Raw genomic sequence first — 13,838 nt, 5'->3', positions numbered from 1 at the left:
CTATTATCTCTTTCAACCAGACCCAAAGACAATCCAGCTCTTGGCTTCATTAATCATTTGCTTTTTTAACAGTGGAAGACAATGGGGCTTACCTACTGCTTTCTTAGCCAAGGAACAGAGTTCCCAAGGAAGGGAGGAATGCGTGTCAGTTGAGGAAGTGGGACATTTCCAAGGAGACTGGAATGTGACTTCTTTCTTAGTATTTCTACCCCAATGGCTTTTGCTGTCATTATAAGTTTGCACAGAACCCCAATCTCAGTCCATTCTGACTTCTAAGTACTCACATAAATTCAAATCCAGATTGACAAAGCTGTTCCAAAATTGTAGCCTAATCCTTCTTTAAAATTTCCAAGCTTTCATTTCATGAGTGCTATAGTTTATGTTTTTTAATTTTTCTCCACCAAAACTCATGTGGAAATTTACTTCCCAATGTAATGGTATTGAGAGATGGCTGGACCTTGAAAGGGTGATTACAGCATTAGAAAGGATTAAGGTTTTTCTCTTGGGAATGCGTTCTCACTTTGGGAGGACTGGATTGGTTATTGCAAGTGTGGGTCGTTAGAGAGTAAGCGTGGAACCTCCCTTCCCTCTCTTGTGCGTATGCTCTTCTTCCACATTAATTCCCTTGCTCTTCTGCTTTCTACCATGAGTTGAACTGCTTTGAGTCCTCACCAGAAGCTGAACAGATGCTGGCACCATGATGTTGGACCCCTCCACTTCTAGAACTGTGGTCCAAAATAAACCTCTTTCTCTTATAAATTACTTAGCCTCAGGTATTTTGTTATAGCAACAGAAAGCAGACTAAAACAAATAGTTTGTGAGATTCCCCTCCACTCGACCATCCTTGCTTAATTAAAATTTGTATGATATCTGAGGTATATCTTAATAATGAATCTCTTCTGGGCCAGAGTGTGCCCTGTCTAAAGAAGAATCCCAGGACTTTGTTAGATCAATCCTGAGCAGCTGAAAGCACAAGAATGATAACCAGAGAGGATAGAAAGATAGAGATCACCATTGAAAGGCAGCCAAGTTAGAACTGAATGCAATTCAAAGACCAGGACCAAGAACCTGGAACTGCACAGTAAAATCAGGACCCTCCGTTTAATGTTATTTAATGAGGATCAGATCAGGGTATCAGTTTTCAACCAAATGTACTTCCTGGGATCCACCCTTGACTCCCTGGCATCATGTTGTGGAGTGAGGCACTAGAGCTCCACAACCCTCTCAGTCAAGGTTCTTATACAGATACAGTTTCTGTTTTCTTAATAAAACCAGGCACTTCTGTTTTCTTGAGGAGATCAAGGTGAAAAAACTCAATTGGGTGTTAAAATGTAAGTAAAATGAAAATCAATTTTTTTAAACCTTTGTTTTTTTAAAAGAACTTTCAAGGGGATCCTATGTCACATTGACCCTTCCCTACACTTCTCCCAGGCCCTGCAGCCTTTCTCACAACAAATTCCTAACCTGCCTCACAGATCATCCTAATTGGGGTTTCCTCCTCTGCCCCATTCTGCCTGAATCCTTCATTGCTTACAGGAGGAAAAACCTGCCGTTCCTCCTTAATCTTCTGCTCTGTGCCTCTCAGCCTGTTCTCCAGATTCCAGTCAACAACATCAAGGTCCTGGCCCAGCACAGCCTTATGGGCAGGAAGGCAAAAGAAAGTGGCTCATTTGCCAAGTCTTGGCTTGGTCTCAGGTTTTATCTTTTACGTTCATCCACAATGATCCCTAGTCTTTGACGAGCCCTACTCTCTGACCCCCATAAAGTAGTCTGAACCATCAGCATGATCTCTGCAAATTTAAATTCCTGGAGGGCAAGGTCTAAAATATCAGTCACTATTGAACCACTTATAGTGTGATGCAAAAAAACTATTAATAATCAGAATGGTGAGGGAGAGGATTCCATCTAAATGACTTAGAGAAAAGTTGAAATAGGGGGGCTGAATTTCTTTGGTGAGGTGTCTGGTTGAGTCAGGGGTACCGGGAGGAACTAAGAGAGGCCTGATACTTCTTCTTGGCTTCTTAATGGTCTTTCACAATATCCCATGTGTAAGGGACTCTTGTGAGAGAAACATAATTCTGGAGAAAATAGGGCCCACTTATGGGATGTTAATAAGTTATTATTTACTGAACAATCACTATACGCTAGGCCCTGTTTTGCATGCTTGATAGTTCTCAGTGACATAGCTACTTATCCCTGTTGTATAGTTGCAGAAGTTGAACCCCATTTTGAAGAATTTGTCTAAGGTCATGCAGTGACTAAATGGCAGAACATAAAATTAAACCCATGCTTTCTCCACCGTTTAATCTTGATCAGCAAATCCATCTACACATACACAACATGTGCGCCCAGTGTGTCTTCTATATATACTAATACAGGATGCTGATCCAATGTACAATGCCTCTAGCTAAATATTTATACAGACGTAGAACTGCATGTCAGACTAAAATAAAACTGTGAGGGAGGAGAGGGAGGCAGTGGTGTAGGATTGTTGTGAGCAGCGGGATCAAATTTCATCAGAAACAAAACTCGGCTTTCAGGGAGGTTTTTGAAAGGATAGAATTGGCAATCTTTCTCACTTATCATAACATGCTATCGTTGAGGTTACTCATTTTTAAAATGTAGTGTGAATTTTATAACTAAATTTAAGAAAATGGTGTCTCATTTAACTGAATAATACCCATGGAGCATATTAACTTAATTTTTAAAATGGGGAGAGTAAGAAATAAAAGCAGAGCTTGGAACATGGGCACGGGGGTGATGAGAGGCTCGTGTTCTTCATTCACTCATTCATCAGTTACAACTGCCTCCTTAGTACAATACGTAGTAGACGTTTGGGTGAGAAGGAGTGTGAAGTCTCTATCCTCCAGGAGCTCACCATCTGGTACCTAAATAATGAATAAGATGAGATTCATGCTTGGTGTTCTCAGGCCACGGGAATGCAAAGGATAGAGCAACACAGACTGGGGACAAAAGGAAAGATCTGAATGAAGCCTTCTGCCTTCTCAAAGGATGGATTGACCTTGTGAGAATAAAGAGCAAGGGACAGGGCAGATTGGTGGGTACTGTGGAAGAGCAAACTAGGGAGTGTAATAACTGTGTACTTGGGGTTGGGGAATAAAAATGGATGGAAGGAAAGCATGTGGAATGAAGATTGCTCAGGGCCCTGTTGGAAATAGATAAATATATGTATGACTTTGGGTTCACAAGAAAAACATGAAAGACGTCTCTCCTTTGGATCAATATTGGCAAGCTGACATGGTTAGAAGAGTATTATATTTTTCCTTGATAATTGGGCCTCCCTCTCTAGGCTAATTGAGGGAAGAGTAGAGTGGTAGTTTCCTATGGCTGCTGTATCAAATTAAAACAATAAAAATGTTTCAAGAAGCCAGAAGTCCTAAATAAGTCATAGGGAGCTACCAACACAGAAGCAGGAGGAGTGATTCATTTGGGAGGTTCCAGGGAGGACCCTGGTCTTTATCTCCTGCAGCTTCCATTGTTATTTCTTGGTTTAATCCATCATTGCTCCAATTTCTCTCATCACCTTGCCTTATGCTCTTCAGTCCTCAAACCTCTCTCTTCCTCTCTTACATAAAGACAGTTGTGATTGAGCCCCTGGGGATACTCCAGCATAATTTCCCCATTTCCAGATCTGAATTAATTGCATCTCATCTGCAAAGTTCTTTTTGCCATATAGGATAATCACATATTCCAGGGATTAGAACATGAATATCTTTGAAACCATTATTCATCCAGTTGGTTCTCTTTCCTTCCCAGCTGGGCTCCTTGATTCTCCAGGCACTGCTGAGATGTGTTTGGTCTCTTAGGTCGTGGAATGTTCTAGAGCGAACTTGGCAGTCATCTGGACCTTAAGCTCTGTGTCCTGTGTATGGAAGGCATCTGGCTGAATGAATGTTGGATATTGGGATTTGAAGTAAATAACAATGGTCAGGGAATAGCAGCTGTGGATGCAAGTCTTACAGCTAAGAAATGCTGTCAACTAAAAGATCAGCATACATGGAAGAGGGTTCTAAGATATTTGGAAAATTTGGGTGATTATTGTTGGTAGAGGATCAAACTATCAAGAGTAGCAGACAGAGAAAGGACAGCTCTGTAGATGTATTGATGAAGACACAAAAGTCCCTCTTTCTAACTCTAACATGGTTCCAAATTTATAGCCTCCCAAAATGGAATATAAGGTACTGAATATTTAATTCCTTATCTCATGGGTTTACAGTAAAGGCAAAATTACAAGGAAGCTTAGAATAATGTTGGAATGCAGGAAGCATTCAGTAAATATTAGTAGTCATCATCATCATTATTAGTATAATTTAACTTAGCATTGCATTATTTTGTAGATCAGTCTTCTGTGTTGTTTTTCCATACCCACATCCAACCTGTCATGTTAGCCTGTGATTTATGCCTGATATCCGTGTTTCTATTCTTTTTCCATATGAACACAGAGTTAGGTCTGGGCCTAGCCTCTGATCCCTAACCCCTGGTACAAGATAATCTCAGTCCTCACTCTGACATTCTTGCAACATTTCTCTCCTCACTTGATACCTTGATGGTCACTTCTGTAATTTGGTGATCCCCATCATTTTCTCCATAAATATGCCTTTGTGAACTTTATAGCTCAAGGCATAGTTGAGTTCCTTACCTTGCTTAGTTTTTCTTATCTCACTGTGCTTCCCTTTCTCTTAAGCCAGAGATAGTTCATGGGTCACAATCTAGTTCTCCTGCTTTCTATATGCCTGTGCCTGGCATACCATCTCTCTTTTAGCTCATTCATGTTGGCTAAAATACCTGTCTCTATCATATCTGTGGTTAAATGGAAAATTAACATGGTTCCAAATTTATAGTCCCCCAAAGTGGAACACAAGGTACTGACTACTTTCATTCCTTATCTCATGGGTTTACAGTGAAGACAAAATTACATGGAAGCTTAGAATAATGCTGAAATGCAGAAAGCATTCAGTAAATATTAGCAGTCATTATCTTCATTATTAGTTTAATTTAACTTAGCTTTGCATTATTTTGTAGATCAGTCTTTTCTTCTTCTTCCTTTTTTTTTTTTTTTTTTTTTTTTTTGGCCTTTCTTGTAGCGAATCCATGTCAGTATGGACTAATTTTGAATATGAGGTCTGCTATTCAATGACTAACATTTTGATTAATGTCTGGCACAGCACTAAGCCCTGAAGGACATTTATAAAATGTCATTCCAAGATGATGATTCTTTAATAAGGAAAAAACTATTGGTGCCTCCTGATGCATTCATTTCATGCTATAGGAGTGATTTTAATCCTTGAGTCACCAGTGTACAAAGAGTATACAAGGACAACTTATTAGTAGATGGGACCCAAAGTTTTCTGAATTGATTGCTTCTTCTCTTCAATTACACAAACTGTGAGAGGAAAACGGATTGTTCATGAAATAACTTGAATTCAAAAAGGTGTGATCCAATGTGTGAGTTTATCACCTAACCAGGGAAAGGAAAAACCTTTTTAAGACTAAGCCAAAGGTGGAATCTCTTCAGGGTTGAACTGAGCCACCTTCTGACCCCAAACCATCAATGTACTGTCTTTTTCCTGCTTCACCTGCACTCCCTGAATAAGCGGCATTGTGTGCTCTTGCAAAGAGACACACACACATCAATGTTCATAGAAAAGGATTAGGATTTCCAAAATGAAGAAAGTAAGAGGGAAAAGGAGCCTATCCACCTTGCTTAACAGTGAATGGTGTGGTAAGCCATATGGGTACACATTTAGTGTGTGTCAGTGAACTAATGGAAGAGTGCATGAACTCAAGATTCCAGGGACCATGGAGGGGATGTGACTTCTCTTCCTTTGGAGAGATATTGGTTCCTCTTTCTTTAAGCTCTACTAAGATTGGTTGGGTTATGCATGTCTCCTGAGTGTCCAGAGAGTATTCTCTGTGAAAGTCTTCATTAGGTCTTAAAGCTTCCTAAGGGTAGGGACAGAGCAGAGATTGCTGTTGCTGCTCCATCCTCTCACTTCAAGCTACATGGGGGCCAATTTATTATACACTAGCTCATTAAAGCCTTTATTCTAAGGCTATTACATATCTTTATTTTCTCCCTAATGTGCAAATTATAAAGATTGCTCAGTATGTGAAAATTGACCTTCTTTCCTCTTCCAAAAAGTTTCCATATAATCAACATCTCTTTGTAACATTATTCAGAAATACATTCAAGGCAATTAAAAGCAGACAATGAGCATTTTTTTCTCACACAGTATTATTATTTTGCAGCAGAGTCTCCATCTATTTTTTAATGCAAAAATATATTTCTACATCATCTCCAATTCATCTTCAAGAGCAGCTCTTAGACACTTACAGAGTTTAAAGTACTACTTGAGGTGGACATTTGTTGGGATTAGCTAACCAATATCCACCTATCTTTACTGTGTTGGGTAAGAGTCTCAAAAAGACAAAGGGAAGAAGGTATTTCCTTTCCTAGATCTTCAATTTCTATAAGGTAGGCAAATGTACTGCCATGGTGCGTCAATGTCCTCACCAGGGCATTGAATTTGGAACTTATAATGATGGGCAGAATAGCTAGGGAGCCTTGCTATGGTGGTGACTGTGGTACCCTGTGTTAAGTTGCAGGTTCCATCAGAGCAGTATCCTGTATTCAGTACTGGCCATGATGTCAGTGACAATGATGATGACATGCAGTGACCAGCAGCAGCTCTTCAAAGGTATGATTTTTGCTCTACTTCTGACTATCTAGACTTTCACAGTTCTTGACTTTTTCAAATATAATTCTATAGCCTTCTCACTTACACTGGAAGAATATAGTCTCCCAAAAAGTTTTAGTGCAAATCAAATGATGTTCATCAAAATTAAACACAAAATGGTTCCTATGCATTATAATTACATTGAAGCATCTCTTTAAACAACCTTAATGCAGTACATGAAAATGTGTATTTATAGATGTGCTTAAATTAAATGGTAATTATCTCTTTTATTGTAAAGGGTTTTCTATAAATAGTTAACTCCTCTATGAGTTCTGAATAAAGTAAGGGATAGACAAAAAGCAGCTATTGCTATCAAATGGGCCATAAGAGGATGGAAGGAGGGTTGTGATGACTTTTTTTTGTTTGTTTGTTTATGTCAGAATCTGGGTTTGTAATCCTAATTAGAATAAGATACATCCCATGTTTGCACAAATATATCAAAATAGATTGCATTGTCCTATGTAACTAAAAAGAACAAATAAAAAATTTAAAAAAGATAAACATTGCAAAAAAAAAAAAAAAAGAGTCTGGGTGTTTAGGGAAGATGAGCAGATCTGAATTGTCAAGCCTTGAAGCTTTCCTTGGGCCCCTGATCTTTAGGTCTCCCTTTAGGTCAATGGGCTGCTCCTTAGAGCTTCCCTCTTATGCTTGGAGTTCCAGGGTTGAGACCTCTCTGATTGAGCTGCAAGTCACTCTGCCCTTTGAAGGGAGCATTGCTTTTTCTTAGAGGTGAGGAACTGGTGGTAATGGAGATTGCAGCCAATTTTAGAAGCACCACCTTCCTTGATTTGCCTCCTTACTGTGTGCATTTTGTTTTTCTTTGAAAAATATGTACTGATGATATTTCACTGTAATCAAGGAACCAAAAATAGCTTCTAAACAGGCTTACTCCAGGTGTGGATTCTTTTTGTCTTCAGGTCACGGTGTAAGGATCCACCTGGTTGATGACATTTCTACTGCAATGTCAGAGGGTTTTGTTCATTCTTTCCCTGCACCCGCTTCATCAATATTTTAATTTTCAAATTATCTTAGAGAGAGTCTTAAAAGAAATCAATGGTGAAAAATGAAGAACCATCATTACTCTAATAGTTGATTTATTAGAACTTTAAGTGATCCCAGAACTTGGGAAGGAAAAAGTAAAGGGAAAGCTCACCAAGCTTTGAAATTTGCATTTCCCCAAATCTATACATCTAAGGAAAAGTTACCATTAGAAATGTGGGTAGAAAACACATACGTGTAGCATAAATAGGCACATTTTTCTATCTGATGAAATTTTCCCTGGGAATTGTACTCATCAATTTTACACTAATATTGACATTTAAAAATATCAAGTTGATTCTAATTTGAGAAGATTGAAGATTTTTCAGTCTTTGCTTTCTTTTCTTGTGTGTGTGTGTGTGTGTGTGTGTGTGTGTGTGTGATTCTGGATGATCATTCTTCTCTGAAATCCAAACTTCCTCCTTAAACCCTTTCATGCTTTACCAGTACTTTCCATGAAACTTCGCTTTGGTGGAGTTGAATACTGGGGCGAGTGCTTTCTCAGTTTCCCCCTTGCCACCCATAAGCTCATCTCACTTTCTGGCATTAGCAGTGTGAATGCATTCTTCCACTCCACCAGATACCCTCTATTAGCTCTCATCTCCTTTGTGTTCTGCCTCCCCTTTCAACTGACATCTCCCCTTCTTTGCCCCCCACATATTCACAATATAGAAACATATACTCAGTTAACTCCCAGTTGAAGACCAAAATACCTGAAGCCAATGACCACAATTTAATGAATCCCAGTCACCCTCTCTCTGCATCTCTTTGAAGGACAACTCCATCCTCATTGTCTGTCTCTTTTATTTCATTTTTTAACTTTTAATCTGATGGCCAATCCCACACAGCTCTGAGAAGGCTCCGACACAAGCTTCTGATTAATATCTAGTGACAATTTATTGAAGCCAAAAAACCAGCCTGGTTCATATCTCACTTGAACTCTCTGAGTTCAAGTTTAGTTCTAGTGACCTCTCTCTCCATCTTTAAACTTTGTTCCTTGGCATTAGGTTTTTATCCATTCTCGGTGGCCACTTCTTATCACTTTCATATATTTACTATTGTTGGCTAAATTTTGAGGTTACTCAGGATTATGTCCTTAACCTGATTTCTCCTCATTATAAAGTATTTTTCCATTAAGCCTTTGCTCTCATCTCTGACTGGACCCTCTAATCATGCATTGTCTGTAGAGCTCCAGACTCCTATTTCCCATAATACACACAAAATGTAACTCATTCTGTTTTGCTCCAAATGTGCTTTCACTTCCCCTAGTTACCCTAGGAAGAAATTAAATCATATCTTGGACATTTTTCTCTTCTACACTTAACCCTGAGTTCTATCATGCCTCTACCTATCACTAAGTGTTATCTGCTGTCTTGGGTCAAACTCTTTGTAGTACACCATTATTATCTTTACTGATACTTCCTTAGTTTTTTTTTTAGGCCCATACTCCTTCTCCTCTCTATACAATAAGAACTTCCTGAGAACAAATTTCTATCTCTTCTCTTGCTCCTCTTGCTGACATGCTTTTTACTGATGCCACTGTGGTTTTTAAAATTGCAAACCTAATTATATCATTCCTTTATTTGAAATACATCAGGTTTGTCCAGAACCTTCATGGTGAAAAGTCCATTTGTTAACTTAATACCATAGTCCTTCATTTTCTGGACCCTACTCACTTCTCTGCTTCAATATTTCCCAATGTGGGTTTCTAGGAGTATAGGGGGAAAGGGAGAGGGTTTCTCCATTTTCCTTCTGAAGGCCTCTCATACATAATGTGCATCATTGACCTTAAGATATAGATACTACATATTGTTTCCCAAAGTTATGTGGCCAAGGATTCTCTTCTTCTCTATGAATAATCTCAGAGTTCTGGTATCACAAGAAACCCAGTTTGGAACACGTTCTTCCAATCTATCTCCTGACATTTTCTCTTGACCACTGCACTACAACCAAATGGGGATATTTGAGACTTCTCAGATATGATGCTTTTCCTCACTGATGTGTCTTGCACAGGCCTTCTTCTGCCTAAGTATCTTTCCCTGAGTTTTTGATCTCCATGGCTCCTGTTTGTTCCAGGATGAGTATCTCAGACTGAGCATTCTGCCTTGCCTTCTCTCCCTTCCTGGTTTGCTTTTGAACTTCTTGCTCTGTACGCTCATTAAATTTGGTTGTAGCACATAGGAGATATTCAGATCTGACACTATAATAGTCAGAATCTTGCCCTACCTGTCTTCATATCACGAGCATCTGGTATACTGCCTGACAAGTGAAGTGTTCAATACCTGCTGAATTCACAAGTGAATAAGTGGGCTAGATAGAAGAGGATGTAAATCTGACCCACATGACAAAGCAGAGCATTTATACAGAAATGTCTGTGATCAGGTCTGTTATGGTTTGGATATGAAGTATCCCCCAAAAGCTCAGGTGTGAAACAATGCAAGAAGGTTTAGAGGAGAAATGATTGGTTTATGAGATCCATAACCCATCAGTGAATTAATCCCCCAATGGAGATTAACTGACTGGTAACTTGTTTAAGTCAGTTTTTTTGGTGCTGTGACTAAAGGACCCAACCAGAACAATTGTAGAGGAGAAAAAGTTTATTTGAGGGCTCACTGTTTCAGGGATCTTAGTCCATAGAAGGCGGGCTCCATTCCTCTGAGCATCATGGTGGAAGAGTGTGGTGGAAGGAAGCAGCTCATATCATGATCAGAAAGCAGAGAGAGAAAGTCTCCACTCCAGATACAAAATATATACCCAAAGTCACTCCCTAATTTCCATCTCCTCCAGTCACACCCTACCACTTCAGTTAATACCTATCAGGGGATTAAATCACTGATTGGGTTAAGACTCATCCCAATCATTTATCCTCAGATTTTTAATATGAATTTTCCTGATGATAAAACCCATATATGTTTTATATATTTATTAAAAAAAACATTTAGAAAAACAAAGAGAAGAAATAGAAATCCATTATCCAAGAATAATCTTTGTTAAGATTAGGGGTGGGCTGCTAGCTCAAACTCAACAAAATTGAGTTATAGTGTAATGTTATTTTGAGAGATGCTTTTTCTTATTTAATTGTATGCTACAATAAGTTCTCAAAGTCATTTCATATTTTTACATAATGTGATATTTTAAACAAGTGCAGTACTTTATATTGTATGCCACCTCTGATTTTGTTTAATCATTATTTATTGTTGGACATTAGGCTGTTTAAAATTCTTCACCACTTAAATAATATTTTGATGTATATCCTTGTATGTAAAAAAATCCTGGGTTAAAAAGTTAATATATTTTGATGGTTTTGATTTACAATACCAACTTGTCCCCTAGAAAGATGATATCAATTTATGGTTTAATCAACAAGACATGAGAAGGATCATTTTCACTCTCTTCCATCAATTACATGTTAAGAAAACTTTCTGAGCTATTTTGATAGATTAAAAATGGTAGTAGCTTTAATTTCAATTGTTATTAGTTATCTTAGAAATTTTCTCATTTAGTTTTTGACCACTTATACTTAATCCTTTATAAATTGTCCTTGCTCATTTGTATTGGGATATATATATATATATATATTTATATTATTATATTTATAAATATATATATATATTTATATATATTACAATATAATACATATATATTTATATTTACTATAAATATATATATAATATATATAAATATATATATATTTACTGATGAAGATGCAAAGGAGTTAACTCTTAAATCATCTCTTGAAACACAGATGTCATAAAAATAGTTAATGGTGAATGGTACAGATGTTCTATATTTTAAAAAATTAGATGTACATAAATGCTTAATACTAGGTATTAGTCATTTAAGAATGCTGTAAATCTCAGAAATGGGAATGGTAGACTTTGATTAATTTACTTCTACCCTCTGTTCTGTGTTTGCAGACTATTTTAAAAATACTCTTTATGCACTTATTCCCATTTGGTTTTGACCAATAATCCCTGTTGGTACATGTTAGTGGAAGAATATAGGCTTTGGATTAAAAAAAATAGCTGAATTGGCATTCTTATTCTGCTTTACTAGTTTTGTGACTTTAGAATTTAAACTTTTATCGGATTTTAGTTTGTCTCTTTTTCTGTAAAACTGGGTAAAATATCTATGATTTTGGGTTATTGTTTAAATTAAATGAGGGATAAGGTAAAAAGAGTCTAGGTCAATACTTGGAACACAGTGGATGTGCTGTAATGAGCATAGTAATCAATAGTATTTCCTGATTGTCTGCTATAAGTGATTGGGAAAAATTGGATAATAATACATAAACTTCTTCAAAACTCTACCTCGTCCACAATGAGGGAGAGCTTGTCTTTCCAAGTGGGTTTTAGTTCTGTGTACAGACCTGAAGCTGGGGGTCCATTAGTCTGAATGGGAAAGGGACTATTGAGTTGCAGCAGCAAGGGTATAGAAGGCTCTGATCTCCTTGAGACTGTGAGGCCACTGAGCCCTGGAGATGGAAATAGACACGTAGTAGATCTTCCTACCCTTGGGAATGTGCCCTTGCTAGTCATTGTATTTTAAATCAGACTTACATATTTTTTGCTCTACATTCCTTTATCTATAACCTAGTTTCTCTAATGGCATCACCTTTAATCCACCTTTATTTCAATCCCTTTTGCTAACTTATACTGTTGAGTTTTTGGAATGGCAGTTACCATCTCCCACTCTCAGTTCCCATTTCTGCTCCTTAGCTCAAGTCCTCTTCTATTTTGGACTGGATATAAATAGAGCATACTGTCAGTAAGTGATTCTGTCTTTAGTTTCTCCCAACTCCAGCCCATCATCTACACACCAGTCTATGTCCTCTTGTGGTTTGAAAGCCCTCTGTAGTTTGGCCCCCATATTCATATGTGTTTGATTATAATTCTTCTTAAACTCCATCATGTCTTTTCAGCCTTGCAAAGTATAAATTATGCTTAACTTTGATGCCCCAGGTGCTCTTCCTTCTTCTTCTGTCAAAATCCTGACCATCCTTCGTCTTAGCTTGAGGTCTTTCATCCATTGGTCTTCTGAGATTTAGGTTTTTCTCTTCTCTGAATTTCTATTTTCAGATAAGTGATGACATCTAGGGTTTTTTGCTTCACATGTGTTGGTTTTCTCTCTATAGACGCACTGTGAAAGCTCTGGAGGAAACTTTCATTCATGCACATCCAGAGTCTTCCTAGTGCTTGGCCTAGCAAAGTCCCTGGTACCTTCTGTTAATCACCTGTACCTGGTATGTGCCTGTCCTGTTAATCACCTGTACCTGGTATGTGACTGTCTTGTGGTTGCCATTGAAGTCAGGGCCCTCCCTGTCTCACAGCCCTCCTGCTCTTGCTCCTGGGCTACACTCCAGTATAATCCTTAATGATCTTTCTTTCAAACAACAACTCTTTATTCCCTCTCTCATAAAGATTTTTCCCAGTGTATACTGATTTTGCCCTTCTTAGTTCACATAGTGAAAACTGTCAACAGTATCTTTTTTGACACTTAGTCATATGTCACTTCTTCCTGCCTTCGTGCTTCATTTCTGGTGAGTCATTAGAATTCCCTATTTTGAGAACCCTGAGGTCTGTTTACAACCTGGAGTGGCTCCTAGTGTTTCCCCTGCTCTGGGGATTCCTCAGCCTTTCTCTGCTCTTTGTAATAATCTTAACCCAATTTATTTTTTTGGGTTTTTCTACTACAGCAGTCTCCCTATCCATATAAGGTTACATTCCAAGACTCCCCCCATAGATGCCTGAAACCATGGACAGTACTGAACAGTATATATGTTATTTTTCCTTATACACATACCTATGATACATTTTAACTTATAAATTGGGTGCAGTAAGTGATTGACAATAAATAACAAGAAAATAATTATAACCATGTACTGTAAAGAAAAATATTTAGAACTTATGACTTGTTTATTTCTGGAATTTTCGATTTACTGTTTTGGGACCATGGTTGACTGAGCTAACTGAAACTGTGGATAAATGGGGACTACAGTACCAAGGCTTGCTGAGAAGTCAGTCCCTGGCATCATGGCAAATA

Source organism: Sciurus carolinensis, chromosome 5, assembly GCF_902686445.1.
Source record: "Sciurus carolinensis chromosome 5, mSciCar1.2, whole genome shotgun sequence".
Classification (NCBI taxonomy): Eukaryota; Metazoa; Chordata; class Mammalia; order Rodentia; family Sciuridae; genus Sciurus; species Sciurus carolinensis.
Note: the sequence above shows the minus strand (reverse complement) of the source record.